This window comes from Panthera tigris, chromosome A2 (genome assembly GCF_018350195.1).
Source record: "Panthera tigris isolate Pti1 chromosome A2, P.tigris_Pti1_mat1.1, whole genome shotgun sequence".
NCBI classification, from domain to species: Eukaryota; Metazoa; Chordata; class Mammalia; order Carnivora; family Felidae; genus Panthera; species Panthera tigris.
The window spans coordinates 30,704,008-30,728,596 of record NC_056661.1 but is presented as its reverse complement, the minus strand read 5'-3'; the positions used below and the strand labels follow the sequence as shown (position 1 = coordinate 30,728,596).

The window sequence follows — 24,589 nt, the reverse complement described above, 5'->3', positions numbered from 1 at the left end:
TGTCTATATGTCAGTGCAAACTATTTTGATTATTGTAACTTTATATTTTGAAATCAGGAAGTGTGATGCCTTCAGCTTTGTTCTTAAGATTATTTTGGCTATTCAAGGTCTCTGTGGTTCCATATGAATTTTAGGATTGTTTTTACTATTTCTGTGAAAAATTCTATTGGGATTTTTTAAAGTTTATTGTTTTGAGAGAGAGAGAGAGACAGAGAACATGAGTGGGGAAGGGTCAGAGAGAGAGGGAGAGAGAGAGAGAATCCAAAGCAGGCTCTGCACTGTCAGCATGGAGCCCAACGCAGGGCTTGAACCCACAAACTGTGAGATCACTGACCTGGAGCTGAAACCACTCGTAGCCACGAGTCGGGCTACTGAGCCACCCAGGCACCCTGCCATTGAGATTTTGATAGGCATTGCATTGATTGGAGATTGCCTTGGGCGCTACGGATATTGTTAACATTACTAAATATTCCAGTACACAAATACGCATTTCTTTCCATTCATTTATGTCTTCTTTAACTTCTTTCAGTGTTTTGTAATTTTCAATGTAAAAGTCTTTTACCTGCTTAAGTTTATTCCCAAGTATTCCACACTCTCAGTCATCGTATGTCCTACTAGTTTTCATCTCGCTACTAGTAATTTTTGCAATGTCATTTATTATTGAGGAGAGCACTTTTCCCATTTATTTTCAAGATTTCTAAAGGTTTTATTTTAAAGGATTCCTTATTTTACCTTAGTGTTATAGGTTGTTAAGTACAAATCAGGTGATAGGAGCATGTTTGATTAAAAAAATTAATCAAGCCATGAAGAGGCATGGGGGAAACTTAAATGCCTATTAAACATTGGAAGTCAATCGGAAAAGGCAGCACAGTATATGATTCTGGCTATATGACCTACCAGAAAAGGCAAAACTATGGGGACAGTAAAAATGACATTGTTTGGCAGAGATTGTGGTGGAGTAAGGGATGAATAAGTGACACACAGAGGGTTTTTCAAGCAGTGAAAATACTCCGTTTGATATCATGTGATGGATACATGTCACTTTACATTTGTCCAAACCTATGTTATATATAGTGCCAAGGATGACTGTAATGTAAACTGTGGACTTTGGGTGATTACAGTGTGTCAGTGTAATGTCATCAATTGTAAAAATTCTACCATTCAGGTAGTGGAAGATGATAATAAAGGAAGCTATGCTTGTGTTGGGGTAGAGAGTATATAGGAAATCTCTGTCCCTTCTGTGCAATTTTGCTGTAACCTAAAACTTCCCTGAAGAGAAAATAGTCTTAAAAAAAAAAAAAATGATCTAGCAACCATAGGTTAACATCCTGAAGTTTAAAAAAAAAAAAAAGTCCATCATTACTTAGTGCTTTTATTTTACTAGCCAGGGACCCATCATACTCAGTGATAGAATAACAAATAACACAATTTTCTACAACTCTTCGAGCAGTGAAATGAATATGGGATTACTTTTTCCTTAGCATGATCTATAAATTAAGCAAGAGAAATGTAATTCTCTCTGCATGGCTTTATTTCTATATGCAGATTAATTAAAGGTAATGTTTTTTTTGGTCTTATGTATATTTTGTGTGCATTTGTGTTCATGAGAGCTTATGAAGAGAAAATATAAGCACACTAACACTCTGATATCCTTTCTTCTCTTTATGTTTCACATATTTATAAAAGTAATACACATAAAACTTCAAAGAATCTAGAACTACCTAAGGTAAGATTTTTTTTTCCCACCTCCTACTTCCATTGCTTACAGGAATATACAATTTTCTATATAGAAGTATATGTATGCGAATATATGTATATGCATATATATGAATATATTTTAAAAATATAATGTATATGTTATATCTATTTCAAATGACGCATATATGCTATCGTTAACAAAAGTGAGTTAATACCATGTATATTATTGCACAACCTACTTTTTTCACTTTAAATTTTAACAGGGTTTTTTCCTTGTCTCCACATACCAATCTACGTCCTTTTTTTCTTGTGGCCAGGTGGGATCCGTATGTGATGACAAGAGCTGTAGCGGCCACCTTGGCATCAAGGATGAAGGTCATATCTGGAGGATGATAGCATCATCTGATCTTTGGTCTGTTACAAGGTAGTACTTTGTTCATGCCATTATGTTTTGGAGTTTGTTAGATTGCCTTAGACTGTACCTTAATAAAATGTCCCTCATTGCTCAGTTCCAGTGGCATCTATTCTGGGAAGCCTAGATTTCCACTTCCTTCAGTCATAAACCAATCAGAACTGGCCACTCTTATCCCAGTGCTCTTTTCACTTTGAAAATGTTTCTTTCAGCTTATAATTCTCTGGTTTTATTCTACTTCTTGTAATGTAATGTCTGATGTTAACAAAGAAGCCTATCTAATATTCCAGACTAAGTTAGGTGCCTTTTTCCTGTGCTATCTTAATACCCTCTACTGCTGTATAACAATTATGATCCAATTTACCTTGTCAGTGTTTACCTGCCCACTATATTATGTAAGCTCCACATGGCAGAATCTTGGCTGCCTCCTGTATCTCCAACTTCGACAGGAAATGTGGCACATCGTAGGCTCACAGAAAATGCTTATTGGATAAATAAATGGTCTCCTTAAAGGTAGGAAGTATAGATCAATCATATTTGTAGCCCATTCATTGCTAAGCCTGGTGTCTGGCACCCCTTTGGTGGCCCGTAAATGTAGAATGCAACAAACTAGGTTTGAATGGGATGTTATTGGAAAAGATAGGATGGGCTTAAAACATCAGTTCCGCGAAGGGCCGCGGGTAGGTATTTTTGGTGAACAGGATCTTCAAAAGTCTTGCAAAAAGTCTTGCAAAAGACTTACCTGCCAGTGTTTCCATCAATAAATACGTTAACATTTCTTTATTTCTGAGAAATAATCACTGGAAGTAACAGTAAAAAAAAAAAAAAGAACCAGACAGGAATGGCTGTTACATAAATTCTAAGATGAGACTTCTGTACCTTAAAAGCAGTTGTGTGACTTTTCATTTCAACCCGAAACCTCACACCCACCTTTCCATGGTCAAGCATTTGTGATCAAATTCATCATTAGTTAATTTCTTTAGGTATGGGGAAAGAGGTTCTACTTACACAAATGGGTTAGAATGGGATCATGAGTAACTTGTTATATCACCTGCAGGAGATTACTTCCCATCTGACGCCAATATACTTTTGTGCTTTGATCACAAACTCCACATGTCCCCCAGGCTCTTTGCTTCTTACACACACACACATGTTAATGATTACTGTCTGATTGTTTTCTCCACATTCACATGTGTAAGATCTTGTTTTCTTCACATTCACCACGTGGGTAATATGTTGTGAGCTCAGTGAATATGGAGATGAAACCCCTGTTTGGGGTTCTTGTCTCCTCCCGGACATTAGCCTCTCTCATATTCAGTTCTGCATCAGCTCTCTTGCTGGACAAGAGAGAACTCCAAACTCATAGTCTGCAACACATAAGCAAATCATATCCTAGATTATTAAGAAAACAGAATTTATGCTTATATTTGGGGAAATAGATAAATGGGAGACTTAAATATGTAAATGGTTTCTCATTTATTATCATTAAAATTATTTGAAAAATACCTTCACAAATATGTTGTATATTAAAATTATATAGAAATTGAGAGAAATATCTATGGTTGATATGCTAGGTGAAATAAGTCACACAAAGACAAATACCACATGATTTCATTTATATGTGGAATCTAAAGAAATCAAGCAAACTAAAAAAACCCAGACTTTTAAATACAGAGAACAAACTTGTGGTTGCCAGAGGGGTGAGGGTAGGGGATGGGCAAAATAGGTAAAGGGGCTTAAGAGGTACAGACTTCCAGCTATAGAATAAATAAGTCACAGAAATGAAAAGTACAGCATAGGGAATATAGTCAATAATATTGTAATAACTGTATGGTGGCGGATGGTGAAAACATTAAAAAAAAAAAAAGAAATTTCTAGGTTGACACAGTGAAGAAACTTCAAAAAATAACATATTTGGGACATTTACTTTGAATCCTCAACAGTTCTATTCAACTCCCCTATATGAAAACAGGTTGATACTAAGTTCTCTAAATTTTCCATATTTTCCACAAATATTTGTATATAAACAGAAGTGATCACAAACACATGTGTTGTATGTATCCAGAATAGATTGACTGATGTGATCAGTACTCTGCAACATGAAATGGAAATTTCCTTAATATCACCCAGGCCTCTCCTTTTGCTGTCTGCATGTCATGTAGTCCTTGACCAGTATCTTCCTCTTTCAGAAGGCTCTGTGGGAGCTCTCAGCCCTCACTTATGACTTGGCATATAGAATCATGAATTAAATTCTATGCTCATTTTATTTGCTTATTTATATGAAGATTGATTATTCCACAGTGTGAAATAATGAACATTCAAGTGATGGGAAATCTGAATTTGTGAAACCATTTGTGGAGGTATTGACTGTTTCAGAATATTTCCACTGAAATGGATGATACTGAACAAATTGCCTTATTTTTTTGTCTCCCATGATTGCCCCAGGCCCCTGAAAGAAACCTCAGACATGATTTTGAATTGCTCTCTCAACAAAAAGTTATAGGTTATTTACAATTTTCTTGATTCTGAAATTTGTAATTTCCAGTCTCATTTAATAATCAAAGTAGCAAAACTGAGTAAAAGTTAAATCCTTCCCTAAGCCCAAACCAACATGGCGGAGGATGCTGTGGATTGCTTCCCTCGCTCTTTCCTTGCTCCTCCTCTCTCCCTTGCTAACAGGTTTCTGGCAGAAATGAAGAGGGGTCAGTGTCAGTGAGTAGGAAGGCTCCTAGTTGACTGATACTGTTGTAAGTGGCTTCGTTCCCTCTCAGCCTGGAAGACTTTCTCTTTTTCAGAAAGACACTCCCAATCCCTACCATCAGGGACCGCTCACCTGGCTGTCATTGACGTAAGGTGTGTGCTCCTGCCTCCACTGGTAACCTATTCCCTTTGCAGCTTCTTAGGAAACTGGCAGCCCCAGGAGGCTAAGAGGATCCATTACATGTAATGTAACATGTAATGTACATGTAACTGATCCATTACATGTATCTTATGGGTGGTCCACAGAAAAAAACTTGTGAATCCTTTTCCCCAATAAACTTTGAGAGAGCAGCTCACCCAGAGTTTCCATCTTTGACTTTAACATCTCTACCATTAGTTAACCCAGTATATTTCTCAGCAAGTAGCCAGACACCAGCGCACTTTCTCCAATGTGTGTACTGCTGGGTACACACATTGAGCTCCACGTTCATGTCTGTAGGTTTTCAGTGAGCTCAGTGCAGGTCTGTAGTTTCATGCATCAGCTCTTAAAAGCATCCCAGGAGAGCCCAGGGCCATAGTATAATTTTCGTGGGCCCTAAGCAACTTGCCTTCCTGGCTCTTTCTTTTCAAAAACATACTAAAACTTGTATTTTATAACTGCATTGGCGTAAAGATGAATATAATCCAGACTGGATCATATAAATTTTTTCTTCTGATTTTTAAAGGATACTGAAACAGTTTTATGAGCCTCTTCATGCTTCCTAGGCATTGTGCCCCTGGCCTGAGTGGAGAAGCCAGCCCTGAGTAAACCTGCATAGATTTAACCAATATATTGAACAAGTGAGACTCAGGAGGATGTTGTAACAGAATTTTATTTTTTTATTTCCTCCTACTAACAATTTATTGAGCACCTATCACGTACTAGGCACTGTATTAATAAACACAACAGGTACCTGTTGTTTTCAGCATTTGAATGTTGTCAGATAGGTGATATAAACGTAGTGAAAAAAATAACAGGGCAATAGTGCTAAAAAAGAAAAAAAAAAGAAAGAAAAGAAAGAAAAAGAAACCACAAATGCTTGGACACATTTATGTAATAGATTCTACTCTTGTCTGGGCCAAGCCCCACCTGGGGGAACATGGACATGTACTTGACTCGGTAAGATATAGATGTGTTTCCTTTCGCGTTAATAATGAGTATGGCAAGGGGCGCCTGGGTGTCTCAGTCAGTTGAGCATCCGACATCGGCTCAGGTCATGATCTCACAGTTCGTCAGTTCAAGCCCCACATCAGGCTCTGTGCTGACAGCTCAGAGCCTGGAGCCTGCTTCGGATTCTGTGTCTCCCTCTCTCTGCCCCTTTCCCGCTCATGCTCTCTCAGAAAATGAATTAACATAAAAAAAAATGAGTATGGCAAAGTCTGTGTCCACTTGGATGGGGAGCTCTGACTTGGGTCTCTGCAGCATCTGTGAACTTTGGCCAGGTACGCTAGAGTCCATGTTTCTAGACTCAGTTTCTTTATTAGTAAAAAAAAAAAAAAAAAAGAAAAAAAAAAGAGAAAGAAAGAAAGAGAGAAAGAAAGACTAGAAGAGAAAAGAAAAGAAAAGTTTAGGGGCACCTGGGTGTCCAGTTGGTTGAGTGTCCAACTCTTAATTTTAGCTCAGGTCATGATCCCAGGGTCGTGGGATCAAACCTTGCATCCAGGTCCATGCCAAGCGTAGAGCCTGTGTAAGATTCTCTCTCTCTCTCTTTCTCTCCCTCTCTCTCTCTCTCCCCCTCTCTCTCTCTCCCCCTCTCTCTCTCTCCCCCTCTCTCTCTCCCTTCCTGCCTCCTTCTCTCTCTCTTTCTCTGCCCCTCACCCATGTGTGCGTACGGTCTCTTTCTCAAAATAAAATAAAATAATTTTTTAAAAATTTTAAGAGAAGTTGTCTCTAATGCCCCTGCTGCTCCATAACAATTAAGGAAGTGCGGTAAAATATATTTTTAAGTATTGATAAATCTGATTTAAGTCCATTAAGTGGACAAGCACTCTGACTAAATATTATTTCTTGGAGCAAAAGAAACATCTCATTTATTCAGGAACTGTCTGTTGAATGTCTACTCCACACAAATGTACCAGGGAGTGGAGTTACAAGAGTGAATGCATCAGGCAGGTTCCCAGCCCACGTGGAATGTAGAAGTTCGGTGATCAAATACCTTGTCCTCTTCTCTACTTGCTGGTATATTGAATATCATGGACGCAGAAGTATTTATCACTGGCTAGAAAATAATCATCGTTCTTATACCGATTCTTCAGATTAAAAAGGAAAGGAAATTTTGTTTTGTCTTGTTTTAAACAGCACAAATTTCAGTTGAAGAGTGTCATTGGAAACCAAACTGCCGCTGTATACTGTATACTTAAGAATGCGTTTGAATTAGGGGCGCCTGGGTGGCTCAGTCGGTTAAGCGGCCGACTTCGGCCCAGGTCACGATCTCACGATCCGTGAGTTCGAGCCCCGCGTCGGGCTCGGTGCTGACAGCTCAGAGCCTGGAGCCTGTTTCAGATTCTGTGTCTCCCTCTCTCTCTGCCCCGCCCCTGTTCATGCTCTGTCTCTCTCTGTCTCAAAAATAAATAAACGTTAAAAAAAAAAATTAAAAAAAAAAAAAGAATGCATTTGAATTATATCTATGAGTTTGAATAGCTCCTGTGTCTTCCTTGGAGGAAGATACCTGTTTGGTCAATAAGCCAGTAATGTGCCCTCCACTGAATTTTAAACATTTCTATATTTTCTGTTAGGAAGGGCAGAACTGGGTTTTGTGTTAAATGGCTAAGTACCACTTACATTTACATTACAAAAAATACTAGACTCTATTTAGCATTCAGTTCTGAGACACAATAAAAAAATACGCATACTCCTGCTATGTGCTGATAGGAGTTGTTTTGGCTTTTAATAAAATTACTTTTTACTTAGAGCACTTCCTCTTAAAAGCTCAAAGATTCACTGCATGCTTAATGGGCATGTGCAACTTTATCTGGAATAATTTTTTCAAAAAGACCTCAAGTCCGGAGAGACTTTCTAATGTATTATTATTTTGCTTAAATTCAAGCATCATGTTGATCACATATCTTCTCTTTTTTTTTTCAATATATGAAATTTATTGTCAAATTGGTTTCCATACAACACCCAGTGCTCATCCTAAAAGGTGTCCTCCTCAATACCCATCACCACCCTCCCCTCCCTCCCACCCCCCATCAACCCTCAGTTTGTTCTCAGTTTTTAAGAGTCTCTTATGCTTTGGCTCTCTCCCACTCTAACCTCTTTTTTTTTTTTTCCTTCCCCTCCCCCATGGGTTTCTGTTACGTTTCTCAGGATCCACATAAGAGTGAAACCATATGGTATCTGTCTTTCTCTGTATGGCTTATTTCGCTTAGCATCACACTCTCCAGTTCCATCCACGTTGCTACAAAGGGCCCTATTTCGTTCTTTCTCATTGCCATGTAGTACTCCATTGTGATCACATATCTTCTAATCGTTCCATATTTGTTGCACATATTACTGAGTTCCTTCACCTTTTAATCTGCCCACCATCAGATAAAATCTCTATCCATATTTTTCTCATTTTATGGAACCCCTGTGTCTTTTGCCCTCAAACAGCTATTCCAGGCTCTAAATTATGAAGGATGTGGAGTGGGTTTTTTTGTTTTTAAGTTTATTTATGAACAAGAGACAGTGTGTGCTTGTGCATGAGGAGGGAAAGGGCAGAGAGAGAGGGAGAGAGAGAATCCCAAACAGGCTCTGTGCTGTCAGTGCAGAGCCCAATGTGGGGCTTGACACGGGGCTCGACGTGGGGTGTGATCCCACCAACTGTGAGATCATGACCTGAGCCGAAATCCAGAGTGGGAGGCCCAACTGACTGAGCCACCAAGGCACCCCTGAAGGATGTGGAGTTTTATATGTGCTAATCGCAAGTAGAGGCAGAACAGCAGAATCGCTGTGGTTTGTCTTTGAAGACCAAAAGATAACATGTAAAAGTTATGTGACTTTGGGCAAATTACTTAATCTCTCTTTGTTTTAGTTGTCTGTAAGATTAGGACATATTAATAGAAAATACACTTAATGTGGTTGTTTGAAGATGTGGCAGTTTTGAAACACGACCCCCAAATTCTTTGACACTTTTCTCATCAAAGTGTGAAGCTGATGTTCCCTCCTATTTAATTTAGCTTTAGGGCTACCTTGTCAATGGGATACATTGTGTCACGTTCTGGACTCTTAAGAAACTAGAAGCTTCAGCTTCTCTCTTGTTCTACTAACCAACCCAGCTGCCCGGTCAAGTGAGAAGTCCTAGAAGCTCATGGCCAAACTCACCTGGAGAGGAGTGATCATGAAATATGGGGGACATAGTTCAGCCCATAACACCTAGGTTGCTTCTACATATCCTACAACGCAAAGGACAATCTCCTCCTTGCTAGACATACACACAATAAAGGAGTACCTGGCCCAAAATTTGAACAAGGGCAAGATTCTGGTCTAGAGCCCTGGGTTAGCACAAAACAGGGGCTCAATAAATTTTTACTGAATAATGAATGTGTGGCTAAAAATAAATAACTGAAACAAAGTTTGATAAAATGGTGCTTCCCTGACTACATATCATAAACTCTGATATTTTCTTTTCTATATTCTTAATATTGGTTGCACCCACTAAATTGGTTTTTAAAATCCTGTAGTTCCATATTTAAAAAGTTATGATATATAGAATGCTACCACCATGAGTCATTAGACTGATTTTTAACAGAGAGGCTAAAATTCATTCATCAAAATTATTATTTTAAAGTAGCCTGATAGGAAGGCAATACAGTTGTTCAAATGATGCTGCAGACTTTCAAGAGTTTCAGGGCACCTGGGTGGCTCAGTTGGTTGAGTCCGACTTTCGATTTCAGCTCAGGTCATGAAACTCATGGTTTGTGAGATTGAGCCCCAGTGACAGTGTGGAGCCTGCTTTCGACTCTCTCTCTCTCTCTCTCTCTCTCTCTCTCTCTCTCTCTCTCTGCCCCGCCCCAACTCATGTGTGCACTTGAGTGCACTCTCTCAAAATAAATAAATAAACATTTAAAAAAGAGTTTATTTGGGGCAATAGACATTCTTTCCTTCAGAGTTTGTGGAACAATCATGTTATTTTATAGTACCCCACTTGTTTTTTAATTGTAAATTTATTATCTCTATTGAACAACTGTCTTACCATTCTTGACTCTAAATGCCCTTTAGCTGCTATTAAAATTTAAATCCACCCTCAAATGGTGATTACTTGGCACCTGTTACAACAATCAAAATAATATGCTATCCGTTCTAACAGCAATTCAAAACAATGGCTTACAAAATAGTTTTCATGGCTTAGAATAACTGCAGGATGACTTTGAAGGTAGCCATTCTTTTCTGCATATTTAAGTTCTGGTGATATGTTCAGTGTCTATTACCTACATGTATGACCATAGGCTAGGGCATATGAAAATGTATGACTTTGCCCAGTTCTTCAAATCATATGTCCTTGTTCTGATTATCAACACATTTTAAGAAAAACTTTTTGTAGTTTTGTGGTGAGAAAAATTGCGTGTTGACTTTTATAGAAACGATGGAGAAAGAGTTGTTTTCCTTAAAGGCACATTGCAACACCCTTCGTCACTGAAAAAAGAAAACCAAATGAGTTCTCTTTGACAGCTTTATGCCACACTCAAAAGATATTTAAGACCCATATTTTCATCCTTTATTCTGAAATTATTGAAATAAATGCTACATAAAGGGAATTCTAATTCAATGTAATGGATCACAAAACACGGTATAAAGATGAAAGGATATTTTATTATGCATTGTAAATATGTTTTATAACAGTAATATATGCTCTTGGTTTAAAAGAAATCTTTAGAAAATGGTATAAAATGAAAAGTCTCAGTGTCTAGAGGAAATCAGTTACTCATTTCTTTCGTATCCTTGAAACATTTAGCACATACAACATTTTTATGCAAATGAATGCGTACTTTCAAATTGTTTTTTCCCTCTTTTAATGTAAAATTTATCTTGCAGATCTCACATTGGAGCATATTTGCTTGCCTCATTATTTTCCATACGTATTACTCCATGGTATGTGAAGTGAGAGACTGTCTCATTCCAATAACTAAGGTAAGGAAGACGTTCAATTATCTTTATTTCTCTTTAGCTCAACTTAATTTCATCTCAAGATTCAATTCCCATGGGTGGCCAAAAACGGAATCTCTGCTACTTCAGGGTTTTTCTGCATGGCATTTATCTGAGTTCCATGAGACGTATGTAGAGCAGAAGTCCTAAGACACGAGTGTGGCATCTAACAAGATGTTGTCTTGTTATTGTCATTCTGTGCTGGCAGATGCTAAGATGTCTACTGTTCCTCCTGGTCCTCAAGCACTGCTCCATGTAGATCTCTGTTGATCATCCCTGACTCCTACTCCATTTCCCTTAGATTCTTTGGATCTCCCTGATGTGTCTATGCCACTCTCAGACACACGGGATTACTGAACCATGCTGGCATTTGGGAGCCATTCCTTCCTATTCTGTTTTTTCAGCACTATGTCAGGATGCTGTCAACATTGGTGGTCATGGGAGTTGGCTGGGGGTGGGGGTAGATTCTAGTCCCATGCAGGCCTCTATCTAAGAGGCAGGTTTTCTTTTCTCTTAGACTCAGCAAAATGATCTGTAGCTTTTGTTACTAACCGTCCCTGGATTCAGCCTGAAATGGAAGGCTCCTTTCTAGTGCACATACATGCTCCTTCTGTAACTGCTTCCCTTTTGCCAACCCAGGAAGTTTTTATCTTGGAGGGCAGATAAATAGGTTTCTCTTGTTTACTGCACAAGCTTCTAAATATCAGGGTCTAGGCATTTGAAACTCAAAAGCCAAATGTTCTCTACGTATTTGTCATTTGCATTCTGCTGTGCCATTTGTCCCCTGAAGCAAGGGACCCACTACACCAGGTGAAAAAGATAATCAGTCTTACCCCCCAAACAGGTAATATTACAAAATGTTATCTCGTCACACGTATATATGTCCTATTTATGAAATATAGGTAGCAATTTCTGTTGTTCCATTGATTGCTGTTGCTGTTGTTATAAGCCACATTAACCATCTTCGTCCATTAGCTTGAAAATTTATGAAAGAATATTGACAATAAAAGTCCTAGCTTTGGAATTCCCAGGAGAAAGTGCAAGGGAAAGTATCATTTAAATACTGATGGATAGGACAACATTTCCCCTCCGGAAAGGTTATACCACCACAATCTTGTACAGAAGTGCATACTTCTCTAAAATAAAATAAAATAAAATAATAAAATAAAATATAGTAAAGTAGTAAAATAAAATAAAATAAAATAAAAATTTCTGCTTCTCCATAGCTTTAGCCACTAGGATTTTATCACATATTTAAATTTTTTCAGTCTGTTAACTGCAAGTATTATTTCCTGATTTTCTGATTTTCCACCTTTAATTCAAAGAGAGTTTGGGGTGCCTGGGTGGCTCAGTCTGTTGAGTATCCGACTTCAGCTCAGGTCATGATCTCACCATTTGTGAGTTTGAGCCATGTGTCGGGCTCTGTTCTGACAGCTCAGAGCCTGGGGCCTGCTTCAGATTGTGTCTCCCTGTGTCTCTCTGCCCCTCCCCAGCTCATGGTCTGTCTCTCAAAAATGAATAAACATTAAAAAAATTATTAAAAAACCAAAAACAAAAGAAATTGAACATATTCTCACATTGTTTTAGCCCTTTGCACCTTATGTTCCCTAAAATGCTTATTGACATGAAAAAGATTGTGTTAAATAATCCTAAGGTGGTTTAAATATTTTTAAGAGTTACATATTTGTTTATTTTTGTTTTGGGAAATGGATTACATAGAATTTAATGCAACTATTTCCCAGTCTCTACTTCATTTGACAGCAAATAAATATTATATAGGGTTAAGAACAAAAGAAAAGTGAAAATGAAAAACTGAGTCACCAACACACAGCTAATAATTATGCTCTGACTGTGTTGTAATATCTCCACACTGGAAAGAAAAAGCTAGTTCTTACCAGGATGGTGTTTGTCCCAAGGGTCACATGTTAGCAGCCATGAGAGCTAACAAAGTCAGTAAACGTCCCATGAGCATGTGTAATTATGCAAAGATCCCAGTAACTGATTAGTACAATGGATTTTGGTCTCAATGCAGGTGATTGCATAGTGTCCATTTCCCATGTCCTGTGTTGTCACTGCTTCCGAGTTTCCACTAGAGTAGATTTGGTGCCATGTAGGAACTTCAGGAGGAATAAATGAGGCCTGATTGCCAACTGCATGATTAGTTTTTCCACACCTTAATTATGTAACATCCAAAATATCTGACTTTTCAGTCTTCAGATCTTCTTCATGCCCATTTCGTATATTTCTTATTTCATACTTACTTGTATCTTACCAAAATTAGCATACTGTCTTCCAGCTAGCAAGTGCCTTACAATATGCATAACTCCTTAGAACCACCATGCTGCCCCTTTATCTTGATAATTGCTACCATGCCCTGAAGCCATACTATGTGCCAGGCAACTCTCCTGGCTAATTGTCATCACCCCCATTTTACAAACAGAGCTGGAGGCTCAGGAAAGGCTGAACAACTTGCCCAGAGTCAAAATCCAGTAAATTCCAGAATCAGCTTTAACAGGTTCTGGGGGTTCTGATAAATTCTGCAAGGAAAAAGGAGGGAGATTTTTAACATGAGCTGGGCAATTTCTCGAATAGACTTTGCTACTTAACAGCTAGCCACACCAAGGCCTCCTGTACGTTACTTTGCCTCTGGGCAGCTAGCTGTTCCTTCAATGCTCTGACCAGTTCTGTTTAATCCTGTTTAAAAATTCTAAGGATGAGTAAGGCAGCCTGCATTACCTGACCCTCTGACAATTTTTCAAACTTGGACAAAGACGCCTTAGGAGGAATAGACTAGATTCCTGATTCTCCACCCCATCTTTTGGACTCATTTCCCCCATGGAAATGGTTCTGGAGGGATCATTTCTCTGCTTTCTGCTCCTTCAGTCACCCCTCACAGTCTTCAGACACTTCATCTCACCGTATTTAGCTGACTTACAGAGTGAGCTTGGAAAGGGGCTTTCCCTCAAGAGGCAGAAAGAGAAAGAATGGAATTTGGGAAGAAGGGATTGAGAGACAATTAATCCTGGAAGGAGGCTCATTGGTAGTGGAGGTGTTGGAGTTAGATCTGGATAATGGAGCCCTTGAAAATATCTCAAGAACACAGGAGTTTGAGGAAAGCAATGCTCTTCAGGTAAATGTAAATTGAACAACTTTTCGGGATAGCACTTTGGCCAGATTGTCACAATCCATAGCCAGAGACCTCAGCCACTGAATTCCATGCCTCATAACTCAGCCCAAAGCAAGCCTGAAAGTCTAGCCCCTCATTATCCTTATGAAAAGTAATTTTATTTGTGGGTTTAAAACAGGGAGAGTAGCCCTCATATGACCTGGAGGCTTTAGGCTGCAGTGACCGATTTAATATCCTCGTTTTGCAAAACCTAAAGTTCACGAAGGTAAAGCAGCTTGTCCAGGACAACCCAGAAAAAGAAGTATTTCTGCTTACATTATGATTTTTGACTACTATTAGAAGAACATTCCAGTTTAACATTTGTGATCCATTTAATACATAAATGTTGCAGAAAATTCAAGTGTCCCTGAGAAGCATTTTCCCGTTTGAGAGCTAACACTTCCTGAACTAAGCACAATACCGGGAGCAGTGCTATACCTGTCTGCAATATTTCACTTAATTTTTACAATATCCCTGGGAAGAAAGAAATTGTAGAAATCCCCATTTTATAGCAGAGAAAACAAAAACTCAGAGATTTTAAGTACTTTGTCAGTTGCTAATATGTAGCATCTTACCCAAGTTTTCAAATTCCAAAGCTCAAGCAGGCTCATAACTTGTGTTACATGCTGAGTTGCTACACAGCATTGGCAATATTTAAAAGGAATCCAGGGCCACACCTCAGAGGGGCTTACATTTGCTGTTCCTTCTCCTGGAATGCTCTTTCTCTGATACCCACAAGGTTTAAACTTGCACTTAACTCATGTCTCTGCTCAAATGTCACCTTATCAATAGTACTTTCTGACCACTTTGTATAAAATACGCCCCCCCCACCACCTACCAACACTTCTTATTCCACTTACTCTCATTTTCCTACATAGAAATTATTATCATGTGACATATCATGTTTGTACTTCTGCATTGTATGTCCCTTCGCTCAGAAATGTAGTCTCCATGAAGTCGGGAGCTGGAGTCTGTTCCCCAGATCTCCAGGACCTAGAAGAGTGCTTGCCACACAGTAGGTGCACACTAAATATTCATAGAATGAATAAGTGAGTGAGTGAGTGAATGAATGAATCAAGCAAGTACATCCCATCTCCATCACCAGTCTCATACAATATCTATCACAGAAGCATCTGGGGAATTCCAGGCAGTGTGATTGAAAAGGTATCTGATTTTTTTTAAAAGTCCAGTTGAATAAAAGAATATTGCATTATGTCAGTGGCTGGTATTAAAGCATAGGAGGGCATAAACTTGCTCTTCAAGTACTGACAGCTGGCAGAAGAATGCTCAAGTCTGCTCTCCTTGTCTGTCCTTCTGCTCCTTCCTCCTTGCATAGCTGTGTATATTCAAGAGTCACTGGGGACACTCAATCTGAGAAATGTAGAAACAGCATTTTTTTTTCCTTTTCATAAGCCAAACACTTATTCCCAGTGGGTAACATTTAGCAATGAAGTGGTTTTTTTTTGATGCTAGCACTTATCAGTGTTTCAGAAATATATGGTGTAATTAAATTACTCAAAGGTTGTGCTTTAATTGGGAGCAAATTTAATGAACAATTCAAGCTGTTCATTGTTAGGAAATGGGAAGAGATTGACAGAATATTTTCATTACAGCCTCCAGAGTCATCCAGAAGAGGGTGCTAATGTTCTTTATGAAATATACCAAACACAAATACACTCACACTCACTCCACGAAGCTTTCTTACATAACTGGTCAAGTGATACTAACTATATATATGCACTGAACGTTAAAAAGAAAATGTATACACATAGGCAGCTCAAGAGTCGAAATAATTGCTTATTGATAGCACAAAAATTTCTTATTTTAAAGTTTTATTTAGAGAGAGAGCAGGGGAGAGGCAGAGAGAGAAGGAGAGAGAGAATCCCAAGCAGTCTCCGTGCTTACAGCAGGACTCGAACTCACAAATCGTGACATTGTGACCTAAGCCGAGATCAGGAGTTGGGTGCTAAACCAACTGAGCCACCCAGGCACCCCGATAGCACAAAAAGTTTTTAAAAGTTAGGACAGTTTATTTTCTTTAATTTTTTTTTGTTTTTTTCCCATTTTTATTTAAATTCCAGTTAACATACAGTGTAATATTAGTTTCAGGTATACAATATAGTGATTTAACACTTACATACAACACCTGGTGCTCATCCCAGCGCGTGAACTCCTTCATCTCCATCACCTAGTTAACTCATCTGCCCTCCCAACTCCCATCTGGTAACTATCAGATTGCTCTCTATAATTAAGAGTTTGCCTCTTGGTTTACCTCTCTATTTTTTCTCCTTATGTCCATTTGTTTTGTTTCTTAAGTTCCACATATGAGTGAAATCATACGGTATTTGTCTTTCTCTGACTGACTTATTTCGCTTAGCATAATACTGTCTGACACCATCACTTTGTTGTAAGTGGCAAGATTTCATTATTTTTTATGGCTGAATAATATTCTATTACATATATACACCATTTCTTCTTTATCCATTCATCAATCAGTGGACATTTGGGCTGTTTCCATAGTTTGGCTATTGTAGCTAATGCCGTTATAAGCATTGGGGTGAATGTATCCCTTTGAATTAGTGTTTTTGTATTCTTTGCGTAAATACCTAATAGTGCAATTGCTGGATTGTGGGGTAGTTCTATTTGTTTTTAAATGTTTATTTATTTATTTTGAGAGAGAGAGAGAGAGAGAGAGAGAGAGAGCATGAGTGGAGGAAGTTGCAGAGAGAGAGGGAGAGAGAGAGAATCCCAAGCAGGCTCCATGCTGTCAGCACAGAGCCCTATACAGGGCGCAATCTCAGTTTCAAAATTAGGACAGTTTATAAAATCTACCTCAGTTCTGGACACAGTAGTTAACAATTGACTACACTACCACCAAAAATACTTTCTATCACCAAAAATGCCCAACAGAGTTAATACTATAATATTTCATTAAACCATTAATCTCTATGAAGGCTAATAGATGAATAAAAAATATTATGGCTAAAATTTAATATTATAGATAATTATATATTTAAAATGAAAGTTAACAAACACTCTTCATTTGATCAATAGCATATTCTTCTTTCAGATGCTTTTCTTTTGATGGTAGATAAAGATGACTAGTAGTTATTGCTTAACTGTAATTCAAGAAAAATTATATAGATTCTGGTTATCTACATTAGATGAAAACAGATTTAACATTGACATCTTTTCTGGTTCACTTGGTCAAAAATAAGATTTCAGAGAAGATGAAGTTTCTGTGAACTAAGTAAGTAATTCTCAAAATTCTTTTCTGCTTGTGCTTTACAGACAGAAGTTGAAGATAGCCAGGGCAAAAACACCTTTCACTTATGTTTAAAATGTGCCCTAATTTTTTTTCCTTATCCTAGGTTTTCTGAGCTGCTGTCTTTACAGTTCAAGCAATTTGTATTTTGATTATTTCTATGACGTGAAGCAGTGGCAAACTGTGAATTTTCTGTGGGCAAAACAAATGCAAATAAGAAGCTTTCTAGGTCTGCCTAAATGAGTTACTTAGAATACAAATAAGAAAATCCATGCTGAAAGACCGCTAAAGCTATTTTTACATTCCTCTATTAGCTTCTGGGCAGAGTAGCTTTGAGAGGACGTAGGCATTGCAAAAAAGCTCGATAGATAGATGGTCTTAAGTAAAGTTCGAGCTTGTAGAACAGGACTCTGACTGGAAAGAAGCACTGCCTTTGCATGAAAGAGGGGTCAGCTCAGTCATTGCCACACAAAACGTCCCTGCCGCTTTCAGGCCTACGTTGACTAGCAAACTGAAGTGGAGGAACTCAGGCAGACGGAAGAGTTGGAGAACCATGCATCCTCTGCCTGTTGTGTGCATTGCAGGATGCTACATTTCCTGTGCTCTCTTGCCGTCTGTCTAGATGGGTTTCACTAATGGAAGGCTCTAGTGGAAGCCTGGAGAGCTAGGGAAGGATAAAAGCCAGGCTATCCCCCACTGCTCCTGGCTCTGTTGCAGGTGGCAATGCCGAGAGTTGCTGCAATACCAGTGTGGCTCCAGTTCCTAGAGGATGTCGCTCCCTTCGATGATCTCAGTTCCCATTAGACAGGCCCACCAGGTGACCCTGACTCCTAAACTCTGGTATAGCCACCTCCTGCTTTTGTCACTCCAGCCCTAGGTGAGTGGGAGCCACCTTGCTTTTGCTAAACGTAAGGTTGCTTCATAGCGCTCTTTGGTTCTTTAGCTCTTCCATCAGTAAATAAGCAATTCCTCGTACTGGATTTTTTTGTGTGTTTGAAATACTTAAAGGGCTCTTGTTTTACTGATACAGAAGACCATCTTTTGTGCTGTAGAAATATTTGGAAAGGAATCACTGTGCCAGTTTAACCTGCATATTTTCTTTTGCAGCTTCTTTAACTCAGTCTGGTTTGGCATTGAAAAACCAAGATTTGGTTAAAAACTATCTGCTCTACCAGTTTCTGCTGTGCTCACCACACACAAAATGACCACATACATAACTCTGAGGAATTTATGACAATGTGACATGTCTGGTGTGGCTATTTTTAACACATATTCTGTATTATTATTCAACTCTTTAAATGTTTATGGATTATTAAATGCATCTATCAGGAAAGAAATAAACAACCCCCCAGCTTCATTCCTGATGAAGAGACCTCTGGATAGAATTATGTCTCACCATTTTGAATACATTATTCCATTGTCTTTTATCCATTATTCCATATCTATTTGTGAAATGGGGTTAGCAACAGCATCTTCCCCATCAAACTGCTGTGAACATTAAGTAAGAGAGTAAGAGATACTTAAAACCATGTCCAGGGGTGCCTGGGTGGCTCAGTCAGTTGAACATCTGACTCTTGACTTCAGCTCAGGTCATGATCTCAGGGTTGTAGGATTAAGCTCTGCCTGGGCCTTCTCAAGATTCTCTCTCACTCGACCCCTCTCCCCCACACATGAGCTCTCTCTCTCTCAAATAAAATTCAAACAAACAAACAAAAAACAATGTCCATCCCACATCAGTCATTGAGTAAATATTAGCTACTATGCTGACTATAAGTCTTTGTCTATATAATTGTTTTTCCTTCGTAGGAATATGTATTTTAATCTCTAGTAGCATTTAAGAATTTTGCTTCTGTTTAATATTCTGCAGTTTTGCTACAATGATTCTTCTAGATATGAATTTGTTTTTAGCTGTCCTATTTAGGTCCTCGGGTGATCCTTAAATCTTAGGATTGTTGACTTTTTTTTCAATTCTGGAAAATTCTCAGCCATTTTCTTTTGTAACATCAGGTCTCCCATGTTCATTTAATTTTATCTTAGAATTCCTGTCAGACATAGTTTAGACCCTGTCTTCCTATTTTCCATGACTCAACTTCTCTTACTTCTCTGTTACACATTCTGGGTCATTTCCTTAGATCTATGTTCCAATATATACGGTATTTTTTTCCTGTGTATTTGTTTTGTTGTTTAGTTAATTGCTTTTTTTAAATTGTAGTAAGTTATGATTTTCATTTTAAGATTTTCATTGTATTCTTTTCCATTTTCCATATCTGTTCTTTTTTTATACTGTTTTGTGCTTGCTTTATCCTTTCTATTTTCTCTTTACCTATTTAAATATTTTAAAAATAATCATTTTAGGGGTGCCTGGGTGGCTCAGTCGGTTGAGTGGCCAACTTCAGCTCAGGTCATGATCTCACGGTCTGTGAGTTCGAGCCCCGCGTCAGGCTCTGTGCTGACAGCTCAGAGCCTGGAGCCTGTTTCAGATTCTGTGTCTCCCTCTCTCTGACCCTCCCCCGTTCATGCTCTGTCTCTCTCTGTCTCAAAAATAAATAAACATTGAAAAAAATTTAAAAATAACCATTTTAAAGTCCCTTTCAGATGATTTTCTATTTCTTATTCTTAATGTGTAAATTCTTCTTTTTGTTGTACCATCTAACACTCCATCCCAGTAATTCACTCCCTCCTGTGGTTTGAATCTTCAACTGAGAGCTCATCTTCGGCTGAGACAGATTTCCATGGCATTACGGGTTTCCTGAGCTATGAAAATAACCCTGTTGGGGGATATTGGCTTTGCCTTTTCTGAGAGTTCATGGTTTCACTCTTTCTGGGTCCATTTCTTAAAATTAATTAATTAATTTTTAAATTTACATCCAAGTTAGCATATAGTGCAACAATGATTTCAGGAGTGGATTCCTTAATGTTCCTTACCCATGTAGCCCATCTCCCTACATGTAGCCCTTACCCATGTAGTCCATCTCCCCCCGCCACCACAACCCCTCCAACAACCCTTTGTTCTCTATATTTAAGAGTTTCTTATGTTTTGTCCCCCTCCCTGTTTTTGTATTATTTTTGCTTCCCTTCCCTTATGTTCATCTGTTTTGTTTCTTAAATTCCTCATACGAGTGAAGTCATATGGTATTTGTCTTTCTCTCACTAATTTTGCTTAGCATAATAACCTCTAATTCCATCCATGTGGTTGCAAATGGCAAGATTTCATTCTTTTTGATGGTCCAGTAATACTCCATTGTAAATATATACCACATCTTCTTTATCCATTCATCCATACATGGACATTTGGGCCGTTTCTATACTTTGGCTATTGTCAATAGTGCTGCTAAAACATTGGGGTGCATGTGCCCCTCTGAAACAGCACGCCTGTATCCCTTGGGTAAATATCTAGTAATGCAGTTGCTGGGTTGTAGGGTAGTTCTATTTTTAATTTTTTGAGTAACCCCCATTCTGTTTTCCAGTGGCTGCACCAGCTTGCATTCCCACCAACAATGCAAAAGAGATCCTCTTTCTCCGCATCCTCGCCAACATCTGTTGTTGCCTGAGTTGTTAATGTTTGCCATTCTGACAGGTGTGAGGTGGTATCTCATTGTGGTTTTGATTTGTATTTCCCTGATGATGAGTGATGTTGAGCATCTTTTCATGTGTCAGGTGGCCCTCTGGATGTCTTCTTTAGAGAAGTGTCTATTCATGTCTTCTGCCCATTTCTTCACTGGATTATTTGCTTTTGGGTGCTGAGTTTGATAAGTTCTTTATAGATTTTCGATACTAACCCCTTTATCTGATATGTCATTTGCAACCCATTCCATTGGTTGCCTTTTAGTTTTGCTGATTGTTTCCTTCACTGTGCAGAAGCTTTTTATTTTGATGAGGTCCCAGTAGTTCATTTTTGCTTATGTTTCTCTTGCCTATGGAGACACATTGAGTAAGAAGTTGCTGAGGCTAAAGTCAAAGAGGTTTTTGCCTGCTCTCTCCTCGAGGATCTTGATGGCTTCCTGTCTTAATGTTTAGGTCTTTCATCCATTTTGAGTTTATTTTTGTGTATGGTGTAAGAAAGTGTCCCAGGTTCATTTTTCTGCATGTCGCTCTCCAGTTTTCCCAGCATCATTTGCTGAAGAGACTGTCTTTTATTTCATTGGATATTCTTTCCTACTTTGTCAAAGATTAGTTGGCCTTGTTTGTGGGTCCATTTCTGGGTTCTCTGTTCTGTTCCATTGATCTGAGTGTCTCTTTTTTGTGCCAGTATCATACTGTCTTGATGATTACAGCTTTATAAAGCAGCTTGCAATCTGGGATTGTGATGCCTCCAGCTTTGGTTTTCTTTTTCAAGAATGCTTTTTCTATTCAGGATCTATTCTGGTTCCATACAAATTTTAGGATTGTTTGTTCTAGCTCCATGAAGAATGCAGGTGTTATTTTGATAAGGATTGCTCTGGGTCAATTTTTATGTTGATTTCTCCATTAGGAGCTTTTGCTGCCTACTGTTGGTATGAATTTGGACCTGCTCATTCACATGATGGTGGGCCTGCATTTGGGGAAGTTATTTTTTCTATCTCAACCCTAGATATACAAGAAGCTTCTTTGCTGCTTTCCCCACCTGGCAGAGGCAGAGTCTTCCCTGTGACTCATGGCTTATTGTAGGTATCTCAACTCTAGTTCCATGAATGAATAGGGCTTCTGTCCTAGACTGCCTTCTCTGCGCTGGTGTCCAAACACCCATATCCAGCTATTAGAACCTGTATCTGCTTCTTATAATACTCAAATATATTTTAACCTAACATCCTTCCCACCTCTCTGATCTGAATTTGCTTTGCAAACTCTCAAAATGAGTATTTTCTTCTTGTGGTTTTAAACTTGCATATATATTCACATATCTTTTATTTTCTTATATAATATTTTATGAGTTCATTCTAATTAAGGGTTCTAATTATGGGTGCCCTTTCCTCAGTTTTATTCCGCATATTGACCATGTTGAAAGAAATTTTACTTAATAATTATAGAAAGATTCTTGCAAAGAGTATAGTGTATGCACTCTCAGAAACATCTGGAAGGGGATGTAGTATAACCCATTACCAGAAAGAAAGTTATATGATTCTTAGCTGATCATGAATCCACAAGGAGTTCATGAAATGATGCAAAATATTTCTTTTTCCATCAGATTATTTACTCATTTGGTATGCTTTTTGGCTAAGATAACAGAAAATTCAACTATAATTGGCTTAACCAATAGGAAAGAATTATTTTCTGATCTATCCAGAAGCTACAAATAGAGCCTTTTCAGAGTTGGTTAACTGAGTGGCTAACCCTCATTTTTGTTCCAGTTCAAATTCCTCATGAAATCTCTTAGCTTCTCCTCATGGTTATGAGATTACTGTGGCAGTTCCAGGCATGTCAACCTTAATATATATCCAGATGTAGGAAAGGGGATAATAAAATTTCTTTCTTCCTTAGGCCTCTATTTTTGACAGGAAGAATTTCCAGAAGTCCTAAGGGTGTAACCCTCATATATCATTGATTAAAAATATGTCATATGCCCACACTCAAACCAATGATCAGGAAGGGAAATAGAATTACCACAAATGGCAAAGATCAAGTTAGACTCATTCTGGGGTTGGTAATGAGTCCAGGCTTCCCTGAAATGCAAGGTTACCCAATGACTGAACAATATAAGGAATCTATGACCTTGGAGAGCAGGAAATAGCTGTGGGACAAAGTCCGATCACTCAGAGACAGTGTTAGGAGAGAACCTGGAGGTCCATTCTCTGGGGTCCTTTACTCCTCTGTTTGCCATCCCTCTTTCCTTTTCCAACCCCAGCCCCTGGTAAAGCACAAGTAATCTTGGAGGCCACCATTATTTCTGTGTCTCTCCTGTAAGAGTGAACGTGGATCCTGATAGTTGGTACCTCCTTGCAGCCTGTGAAAAGCCTACATTAAAAAAAAAATCTTCATACTGAACCACCACTGAGATAAATAGGGGCCATACTCATCACTGTCCTGCCTTTTTAGAAACTTGGTCTATCAGAAGTCCTGTCGCATTGTTGAGAGGTGCGTGCATGGGCATAATTGGATGGGAGCAGTATAAAATATTACAGCATAGTGGAATGTTGTCACCACAGGGCAGTTAGTTCGTGATGTGCTCGTATGAATTGAATAGGGTTTCCTCCTGGTACAGACTGGAGTCCCAATGGGCAAAGGCTGTGTGGGTAACTGGCAGTGACTCCAAGGCATTGTGGATCATAGACAATGTTTGTTGCATTGTTCTTTCTGTTGTTTCACTCACCGGGCATGTCATGGGTTATGGGACAGTGCCTTCTTGGACAAGTATCCCAAGGTGAGGTCACTCGTATTTGTCAGTCATGTCATTTATTTCCCCACCTGCAGACACACCTCCACACTGTCTTTATAACCTCCACACAAAAGATTCGTCTCCTCTTTTATTTCCTTCTAGACTTCAGAAGACCATACATCCAGAGCACAAATCAGAAGCCACAAGAAAATCTGTGTCTCTTTTCATGAATGCAGGGAAAACTGCCTTTAACATTTTCTAGATGGTGAGGGAAAACATTTGCTTTTTCTGTCAGAGTGTAGATTGTGGAGGTGACTGTTCTGCTTAGATGGATGAGTGCTGTGAATACAGGAAAAAAGCACTAATGAACATTTTTATCTTCACAAATAAATTCTTCTCTTGTCAATATTGATTGCTTTGCATGTTATGGATGTAATGTGTTTTATATATATTTTTTTTAATTTAAAAAAAATTTTTAACGTTTATTTATTTTTGAGAGAGAGAGAGACAGAGCATGAACGGGGGGGGGGGGGGTCAGAGAGAGAGGGAGCACAGAATCTGAAACAGACTCCAGGCTCTGAGCTGTCAGCACAGAGCCCGACGCGGGGCTTGAACTCACGGACCACGAGATTATGACCTGAGCTGAAGTTGGACGCTCAACCGACTGAGCCACCCAGGCGCCCCTGTGTTTTATATAGTTTTTAAAAAACTCAAAAAAGAAATTTATGAAGAGTGAGGAGATAAAATACAAAGGGAGAGAAGGAGTGCAGTAGGTCAGACATTTGCCCCATCTCACACATGACCCCAGCCTAATTAACCTGAATTTCCTTAGCTCAACAGGGATATAAAAAATAAGATAATCAAGGACCTAAGTCCATCTCATAACCTTC

The 24,589-nt window shown here is 38.7% G+C and overlaps 1 long non-coding RNA gene across 1 annotated transcript; it reads left to right on the top strand.

The window, feature by feature from the left end:
- The first annotated feature begins 2,048 nt into the window (after nucleotides 1–2,048).
- Nucleotides 2,049–23,963, top strand: LOC122236400. Its single transcript, XR_006214456.1, has 3 exons — nucleotides 2,049–2,122; nucleotides 10,866–10,961; nucleotides 23,862–23,963. It is a non-coding gene; the product is annotated as an uncharacterized LOC122236400 (long non-coding RNA).
- The last annotated feature ends 626 nt before the right edge of the window (nucleotides 23,964–24,589 follow it).